This window comes from Etheostoma spectabile, chromosome 4, assembly GCF_008692095.1.
Source record: "Etheostoma spectabile isolate EspeVRDwgs_2016 chromosome 4, UIUC_Espe_1.0, whole genome shotgun sequence".
Classification (NCBI taxonomy): domain Eukaryota; kingdom Metazoa; phylum Chordata; class Actinopteri; order Perciformes; family Percidae; genus Etheostoma; species Etheostoma spectabile.
Window position 1 is genome coordinate 3,554,874 of NC_045736.1, and position 9,726 is coordinate 3,564,599.

Consider the following 9,726-nt stretch of genomic DNA (forward strand, 5'->3'; position numbering starts at 1 on the left):
GTAAAATACTGTTACTTCAGAGTAATATGACTCAAGTAAAAGTAAAAGTAGTCATCCAAATAATTACTTGAGTGAAAGTAAAAAAGTACTTGACGAAAAACTACTCAAGTAGTGAGTAACTGTTGAGTAACGTCTGATTTATTTCTTAACACAAGCATCAATCAGACCGCCAAAGATAAAAATAATTATCTTTAGGCAAATTATAGTTCATCCAATCAATAAAATAAATTATTAATTACAAAATAGCTTACTTGAGAGACTTGTCACACCAAATTTGGATGGATACTGCATGTGTAAAACATACTGTATGTAACCTAAAAAGAGTACAGTTTATTTTTCACTAATCTACTCAAGTAAAAGTAAAAGTATAGTGATTTAAAACTACTCCTAGAAGTACAATTTTTTACTCGTTACTACCCACCTCTGGGCAGTTCTCAGCGGATGTAGAGATAAGAGATTTGAAGCATCTGGGATGCGTAGACGATTCCAATTATTGGAGCTTTCTGTGGGTGTTTCGATAAACTTGGCGGTAGATTGATTCGCTGCAAGTCCTATACTGATGAGGGAAGACCGCAGCACAGCGAGCCAGTGTTCGTTGTGGTGGTTTCATCAATAAGGTGAGTCACCACGTGTTGAAAAAGTAATGTATTTGTCAGAGATGAAATTGTAAAAGTTTGGAAAAGACTGATTAAGCCCGAGTGAAGCGTTGATAATTGACCAAGCCTCTGGTCCGTCTGTGGTGCTGCTGTTGAAGACGTAGGTTAAAATTACATGTAAAAAAAATACTGTTGGATAAGTTCGATAGGGTGCTTTGTGGGTTATTGAAAAGTAGAAAATTTGGAGGGAAAAAAGAGAGGGAAAAAGAGAAAAAAGGGGGGTGCAGAGGAATTTTGCAGAGGAAGGGAGAAAGACAGCCTGCAGAGAGAAAAGGGGAGGGGAAGCAGAAAGCGGGCAGAGTGTGTGAGAAAGGAGGGGAGAGCAGAAAGGAGCAGAGGGAGTGAAAAGGGAGGGGCTATTTGATTAGAGTCAGTAAGAAGTGAAAAGGGAGAGACAATGGCGACATTTTATGGAGAAAAGCTGGTACAGGCATTAGGTAGAAAATGCAACAAGGGTGATAGCAAAAGGGGGAAAAGATTAGTAACAGCATGGGAGAAGGCTGGTTGGATACCTGTGGAAGGAGTGCCAACTTCTCAACAGATTCTACAAATAACTGACTATCAAAATCAATGTTTAAACCATGCAAAGCGAGCTGAAGAAGAAGGAGGCAGATTCCGCTTCACTAGGCCAAAACGAGCTGCCAGAAAAAGAGGAAGAGGAGTGTCATGCCCTGGCCTCCGCTATGGGCCACCATGTCAAAATCAACGTACCCCCAATAACAGCAGAGATACCCCATCCCAGGATAAAACTCAGAAAATAAATAGATTATACCCAGAATTGACATCTTCACAAACCACCCCACCTCCTCCATACAACCTTGGAGAGATCCATCACAAGACCAGACAAAGCAACAACCCATTCACCCACGTGACACAAGCCCCATTGATGGAAGCAGTGGTCAAGACCATCGTGCTGGATGTAGAAGAGGGACCCCAGGTGCACCAGCTGGAGGAACGAGTGGCCCAGTTGGAGAGTCAAATGCAGTCACCGCCCTGTGCTAAAGTGAATTCTGAGACAGAGACAGGAGGTGCATGGAGCCATCAGCAGGAGGGAGAAGGACCGCCCACGTTTGTCTATCACCCCAGAAAGGCGGCCTCCATCACCAGACCAGAAATGGAGCAGCCACCCTATCAGCGAGAGTTTTGAAGAGATGAATCCCAGTCATTTTTACAGACCAAGCCCCTCAAACAGATCTCCCTCCCCTGGACCATTTGAATCCTCTTTTATTAAGTCCCCACATCCAGAAGGAAGGTTGACACATCTAGAGGGACGCACCTGCTTGATGGAACTGAATGGTACATTTGGAGGAAGAATCAGGAACATTCAGCTTGATCACACTACAAGCAGGACTGGCCCCAGACCCTCAACACAGCTAAAGGAAAAAAAAAGACAAGACAACTGGGAGGTAGTGGATGAATTTCAGGAATCATACCAAGAATTAGGAGACCAGCTAAGACAAGCAGACGGCCCCCCAACATCCAACCTAATGCCCCTAAGACCAGTTCCTGGAGGAGGAGGAACCTTGATGTATACACCATATTCCTTTGGGGATCTGGAAGCGCTGTGTGCCAAACTGCCCTCCCTCACTGGCGGAGCCGAACATTTTAAGGAAGCTTTCCAGTCCAACACCTCAGGAAACGAGCTCTGTCTTGGGGACTACAGAGGAGTACTGGGAAAGAAGATGGGGCACGATGAGGCAGTGCGCCTCCTGCTGTCCATCGGACTGGGACCCACAACACCTGACTCCATGCCAGCTGGACAGTTTGCAGCGGGGTTGTGGGCGATCCTACATCGGCAGTATCCCACCATAGGAAATGACTTGGAACTTAAGGAGCTGCGCTGCGGGCCCATAGAAGCTTTTGATGATTATCTGGCAAGAGCAAAAAAGATATGGCAAAGAAGCATGAGAGTCCCCTATGATCACTCGTCATCAGACACCAAGATGTTCAGGATATCCGTCGTACAGGGTCTCCCGGAAGCAGTAAGTGCACAGCTGGAGGGTGTGGTGGGATTCTCATCAATGGACTCTAACATGTGGAATGAGCACGTCCGTCACCATCTCTCAAGACACCAGAAGGCACGGGAGAGCCAGGACTCTGAACTCAAGACCCTGAAGACAAAGTTAGTGCGCAAACAACTCGAAGAAATGTCCAAAAAGGCTAAAGAAAAGGACAAGCAGATGGTAGCAGTACAACCAACCCCGGAGCCTGCTCCCCCACAAGCCCCAATGGTTCAGGTGAACCCCGAAGCCGTCTATGCTATGGCACAGGTGATGGGGCCCCCACCACAAGTTCCCTGGCCCTCTCAACCACAACCGCCCTGGCCACCACGGATACAATCCACACAGTGGCAAACACCCTGGCCTAATAGAGGAAGAGGCCGAGGCCCCCCTAGAGGCAGGGGGTAGAGAGGACCTGGACAAGGAGGAAACACATATTACTGCTACAACTGTGGACAACCCGGACATTATGCCAGGGACTGCCAGACACAACCGCAGCCCGAAGGGAGCCAGAACTTTGGGGCACAGGCAGCAGCCCCGCAATCTCAACAACCGCCACAGCCGTGGCCGCCCACTGTTGCTAACCAAGCCCTGGCACAGTGGATGACCCAGCAGGGGTATCACCCACCACCACAATGACTCTCTGACAACAACGGCACCACCCACTTCCCCTTGAGTGCCGAGCCCCTCATCACTCTGACAATCAATGGACACAGTTATATCATGTTGGCTGATACTGGCGCCACCTTTTCATGTGTAAATTCAGGGGTCTTCTCTCTCTCCAACAGGACTCAATCCATTAAAGGGGTCACAGGCAAACCTCTAGACCAGTCCTTTACGGAACCACTCACAGTCCAGTACCAACAACAGCAGGTTCTCCACTCCTTCCTGATGTCTCCCTCCTGCCCAGTTAAGCTACTCAGGAGGGACTTAGTGTGCAAGTTTGGATGGATGAACTCCCAGGGGACCCACATCTCAGTAGAAGTGCCGCCCTCCACACTCCAAGACCCTGTGAGACTCATGACGCTGACAACCCCGCCACCAGTTCCCCTGCACCAGATTGTTTATTGGCTCCGACGATGTCACCATTCCAGCAGTGCACCCGGTTCCTGATCCTCATGTTGCCCTCACCACGCCGATGGGCTCTTTCCCGGTTCCAACAGCCTGTTTCCAAGACATCAGTATAGATTTGGTAATGGTAGACAGATTTTCTAGGTGGGTAGAAGCTATCCCAGCTAGACATGAAGATGGAAAGACTGTAGTAAAATGGTTAAAAACTGAACTGATACCACGATATGGCATTCCAAGACGAATCAGGTCAGATAATGGCACCCATTTTAACAACCAGTTGTTGAGAGAAGTTGAGGCTGCTCTGGGGATCACACACTCATTCGGGTCGGTTTACCATCCACAGTCCCAGGGACTAGTGGAAAGAGCTAACCAAACATTGAAGGCTATGATAGCCAAGGTCTGCCATGAGAGCAGGATGGTGTGGGTGGAGGCCCTTCCCTTGGCACTCATGGCCATGAGAGCTGCAAAAGAGGGAGAGACGCACCTCCCCCACAAGATCTTGACTGGCAGACCAAATGCCAGGTCCACCCAATAATGGAGGTCATATGCCTTTATTGGATGTAAAACAGGTAGAAATGTCTGCCTACATGAATGAACTAACCTCTTTGGTCTCAGCCCTCTCTACCCAGGTGGAGAAAGAAGCCAGCACCCACTCAGAACGAGAGGCAGACCATTAAGGGAGCAGCACACCCCATAAGGGACACTAGGACACAAGGTAAGGAAGACAGGGTTGATAAAACACAGGGACAGAAAATGATCAGTCACTTCCAGTAAATTCAATTCAATTTCAATTCAATTTATTTATAGTATCAAATCACAACAAGAGTTATCTCAAGACACTTTACAGATAGAGCAGGTCTAGACCACACTCCAGAATCCACAAGGACCCAACAGTTCCAGTTTTTTCCTCCAGAGCAAGCAACAGTGCGACAGTGGCGAGGAAAAACTTCCTTATAGGCAGAAACCTCGGTCAGACCCAGGCTCTTGGGAGGCGGTGTCTGACGGGCCGGTTGGGGTTAGAATGAAGAGTTAGTTTGTAGTAAATCTACACATAAGACTGCCACAATAGTCTCCGGTTGGCACACATGGCATTTAACCAACAGTAAACATACATAAAGGGGCAGTGACTGTGAGCAAAGATACCACCGAGTTGATAAATGGTTCAGAGGAAGAAGAGAAAATGCGTGTCCCAGTGCTTCAGAGCCCTCAGCCTCTCTTCACTCACAGACAGCTGCTGCAAGGCAAGAGCGAAGGGACAGTAAAATATCAGGATTCTGCATTGAGACACAAATGCAGCCAGGCTAGAGGCTAGCTCATAAAAAAAAATACAGAAAGAGACAAAGAGAGAGGGTGTGTAAGATGAGGAAAGAAGGAAAAAGTGGGTTATATAGAAACAAGGGATATGATTCACAAGAAAAAAGTAAGAAAAAAGAAATAGAAAGTTTAGTGCATTTTATGGAGGGACATAGCGGTGAGAATTCAACACATTAATGGCTCACTTTTCAGATTGGGTATATGTTGGTATATGTTTAAATGTATGTCTGTAGGTCTTGTCTTGTTTATTTGTTGTATGTCTGCAATTAGGAGATGGATCAAAATTATAGTAATATGTCCTGTCAGATCTTAGTGGTTACTGGGGGAGGCTGAGAAAACTCCAACTAGGAAAAAGAGGGAAATAGTCTAACGTTTTAAGAAAAATAATTGAGATTTAAATGAGGGAACATTCGGTTTAAAAACAAAAAAAAAACAAAGATATAAAAGTAGTCAATCCAATGTGTGATCCATGCATTGATCTAAAAATATTCACATGAAAGTGGTAATTGATTCAATTACTTAGTTGATTAATAGAAAATGGCTTTGATCATTTCCAGTTTAAGAAAGAAAAATATGAGGCTTCTTATTTTGTTACCTTTACAGTACTTTGTGATACTTTTCATGCTTGGGAAACATTTTAGGGGAATTGGGTTGATAATAGAAATACAAAGATTTACAGTTTGGAATTGGGACTTTAAACTTGGAACAGTGAAATGATGAAATTTCTTACTATTAATATGACTGACTCTACTGTAGTAACGTTTTTGACATTAATGTCATAGATTAAGACTTCTTTATGTTCTCATATCAGGTAACAAATTGGATAGATTGAACCACTAGGTGATAAAGTTGGTTCTACTGTTACTAGGACTACAGGTCATAAAGAACACATTACACATTGATTAGTACAAATTTTGTTGCAACTTAAAAATAGAAAATTAAAGAAAACATTCTTTTTGTTACAAGTCATCTAAGTTTATTGGTTGAGATAAGATTAAAACCAATCCAAGCTGATATGAGATTCCATTCTATGTGTATTTGATGTGGTGTTAAAATGAGCTTTTAGTGAAGCTTAATTTTGTTTGTTGATTTTGTTTGTATTTTGAGTTTTTACATGACAAACTGTTTAAACTATTGAGTTGATGTGGAAATATTTTATTTGGGTGATTCTTTTCTTTTTGAACTTTTTGTTTTGTTGCTTTTAAGATCAAGATGCAAGACAGAGTGTTAATGGCTAAAACGATTACATAATTAGGAATAGGAATGCTGTAGGAGACATAACTCAGAAGGAGAGATGCAGTAGCAATAATACAGTGTCCATAGCATTAAGGATATTAAGACTACTCTAAGATTTTGTTTTAATTTGTGCAGAAACAAACCGTAATGTAAACTGAAGCTTGGAGGAGATAAGTTCCAAAACTAGTTTCTCTTTAGAATGTTTGAGGATTTTATAGAGTTAAACCAGCAAGAAAGAAAGAAATGTTATTTGAGTGACATGAGTGACATACACTGAAGAGTATGATAAAAGAAAAGAAATGCTTTTGGAGTTCTGTTTTGTGCCACACAGTGCCTCGTAGTGTCAGAACCAGGTCCATCTCGCTCCTCCAGCTGCGGGATCAGAGACAAACTGGACCAGAAGACCAGCAACAACCATCACAGCACCTCAGACCACAGCACAGCTGAAGACCATAAAGCTTTATGGTCTGGCTGCGATTTTTGGCCAAAAGTGACTTGAAAGTGGACCAGGGCCAAATGTTTGATAATATTTACAACATCTGTGAGTGTGCTGTGCTGGACCATGGAGCAAGGAGGTGAGGTTGCATACTGCTGGGGCCTTGTGATGTAAGGTGAGAGGGCTCCAGGGGTCAACCATGTGGCCTGCTACACCATAAACAAAAGACTGAGATACAGACCAACGATGAGAAGATGGACTGAGAAGGAGAAGGGGGGAGCAAGAGACCGTCCTGGTTCTGGTACTTCGGATGCACAAGTGAAGGGCAGGTTGTACGTACAGACTCTCAATCTAAAAACAAACACACATAAAATACTGGGAACAACAACTTATACTCTGCAAATTAGGTAAAGTTCATGTAAACAGACATGTTTAAAGGGTTAAGACATGTCTCAAAGGTATAAGCAATTTGGTAGGGAAAATTACATTTTGTAGGGCCTTATAAATTTTGTAACATTATTCATTAAATTTCCTGTTATAGTTCCAAGCAAGATCGGTGACAACTAGGTTAATACAGATGGATTAATCATAATCCTCACATTTTCAATGAAGTGTTAAAAGATGATTTGGTAGGAATAGATCCAGTATTGCAAAGTACTGTGATTTAATGTGTACATAGATCTGTCCACAGGATGAGTAAACATTAGTCTCACAGAGTGAGATAAAAAAGGGGGAGTTCAAAACTCCATGCCTTATTCCGGGGTGCTCCATGATTAATGCTGGGACGTTGTCATTTCATTGTGTTCACTGAATAGGATTTCCATAAAGGTGGTGTTGCGAAAGCTTAGACCAGAAGAGGGAAATGTTGAAAATTTTAAATGTTGTATGTGCTTAAACATAGTGTGCGATTTACATTATACATTCAAGTCAAAAGGTAAAAGCATTATTTCAGCATAAATGAAGACATGTTGGTCATGAGTTAAGTTTGTTGTCATAAGGATATAGTTTGGTTGTTACATTAAGGTGTTTGCAATACTTCTGTTTTATAATATAAGATGCTCTGTTCTTGTTATAATCCAGCTCTACAAATATGTCAGAAGCAGATTGATGTTAGGGATTGTTGAGTTGTAAAAAAGTTAAAATGGCTGAGGTACCAGATTAGAAAATTATGCATCCTGTCCCTGGGGTTTTAGTCTAGGCTAAACAAACAATGTTGATTGGACTATGTGATAGAGTTTCATCCCATAGGTCTTTCCTGAAATGAGGGTCATAAACCCTCCGCCACATTCAATTGAGAGACTGCAACCTGGTTGAATTGTATCAGTTCATATGGTATGCGCGTGTGTGTTTGTATGTTACAGTAGGGAGAGTAAGATGATACAGAAGGCGAAGAGATGGAGGATAATATCTTGGATATGTAGACGAATAGACACACCACACACCATACACACCACTGTGGCCAAGAGACCCCACCCTTTGGAATAAGACCAGGGGGGACCAGGTGTCCAATAGGGCAACATTGAGAGTTAGGATTCACACTTTGCAGGTGTGAAAAGGGGGATATAGTTTTTTACCATATTAAACTTTTGCTGCACGTTTTATACTAAAATGAATTCTAAAAGGTTTTTCACACAGTTCCTTGTTACAGTAGGATTTGCAACAGCAGGTGCCAAAAGGGGATTTGTGGGAAATATACTCAGGTATGTGAATTATTGGGAGAAATTGTACTCAGGTATTGTTATCATATTTAGACACTGTGAATGAACTTATGAATAGCATGAAACAAAACCATATCAGACATTAAGTGAAGGAGGAGAAAATGTACTGTGCTTGGCATCCAGGTGGGGGCGACACCGTGTTGGTATAACATTACATTTTACAAGAGAACCGGATGCAGTATGGCCAGAAAGCCACGTGTTCACTCACAATGGAGGCGGACAAAAGGGTCCTCCACAGGAAGGACCCCTAATACGCACGCACACAGACACGTTGCCAAAGACTGTAAACAGGAAGCCGCGCCCACCCACCCAGCCAATAGAAATACTGATGTTAAGGTGATATGACCCGCCTTGTGATGCTTTTGACCAATAGGGCTCCTTAAGAGAACCCCGTATATAAGGCAAGGTACGCCATTGTTTCAGTGCCTTTGTTGTGAACCTCTGAGCTAGTCATGTTCCATAGAGACCCGTGCACGTAATATTGTCCGGAATGCATTGCTCTGTTTTTATTAATAAATCGTTTTGGTATACTTAATCAAAGCTAGAGTGATTCCTGAAGCTCCCTTTGGTCCGATTGGGACACTGCAAGTGGAATTCGCAACACTACCCTCCACTATGCTGCATCCAAATGCTTAATCAGGTTCTATCTAGATAGCTCAACATTGTACTTAATTGGATAAAATCAAACAAATTTGTGCTTAATGCTTCAAAAACAGTCTGCATGATATTTTGCTCTAAACACAAATGAGCACATGGGCCTGAACTGATTCTTGCAGTTGCAGGCCAATCTGTAAAACAAGTAAATAAAGGTAAGCTTGTAGGACTACGGGTTGATAGTACATTGTCTTGGTCCAATCAAATTGACTGTATGGTTTCTAAGATGGGCAGAGTAGTTGTCATCACAAGGAAACGCTCGCCATTTCTACCCACTTCTTTGTTAAGGCAAATTGTTTGCTCTTTAGTTCTGTGTCACTTGGATTATTGCTCAGTAATCTGGTCATCTGCTTTGAAAATCCTACTTAGAAAACTTCAAGTAGCACAAAACAATGCAGTTAGACTTGTTCTGATGTGCAATTCTAGGTCTAATGTTGTGAAAATGCATAAACGTCTTAACGTGATGAAAAAAGACTATTAGCCAATGTGCACTCTGTTATTCAAAGTTAGACACCATCATTTATTTTTGATAGCATAATTTATGTTTCAGATATTCACAAAAGAGGAGCCCGTGGGAGGCAGATGATTCTGCCTTTACCAAAATGTAATAACATGAAAAAAAACATTAATTTACAGAGCAA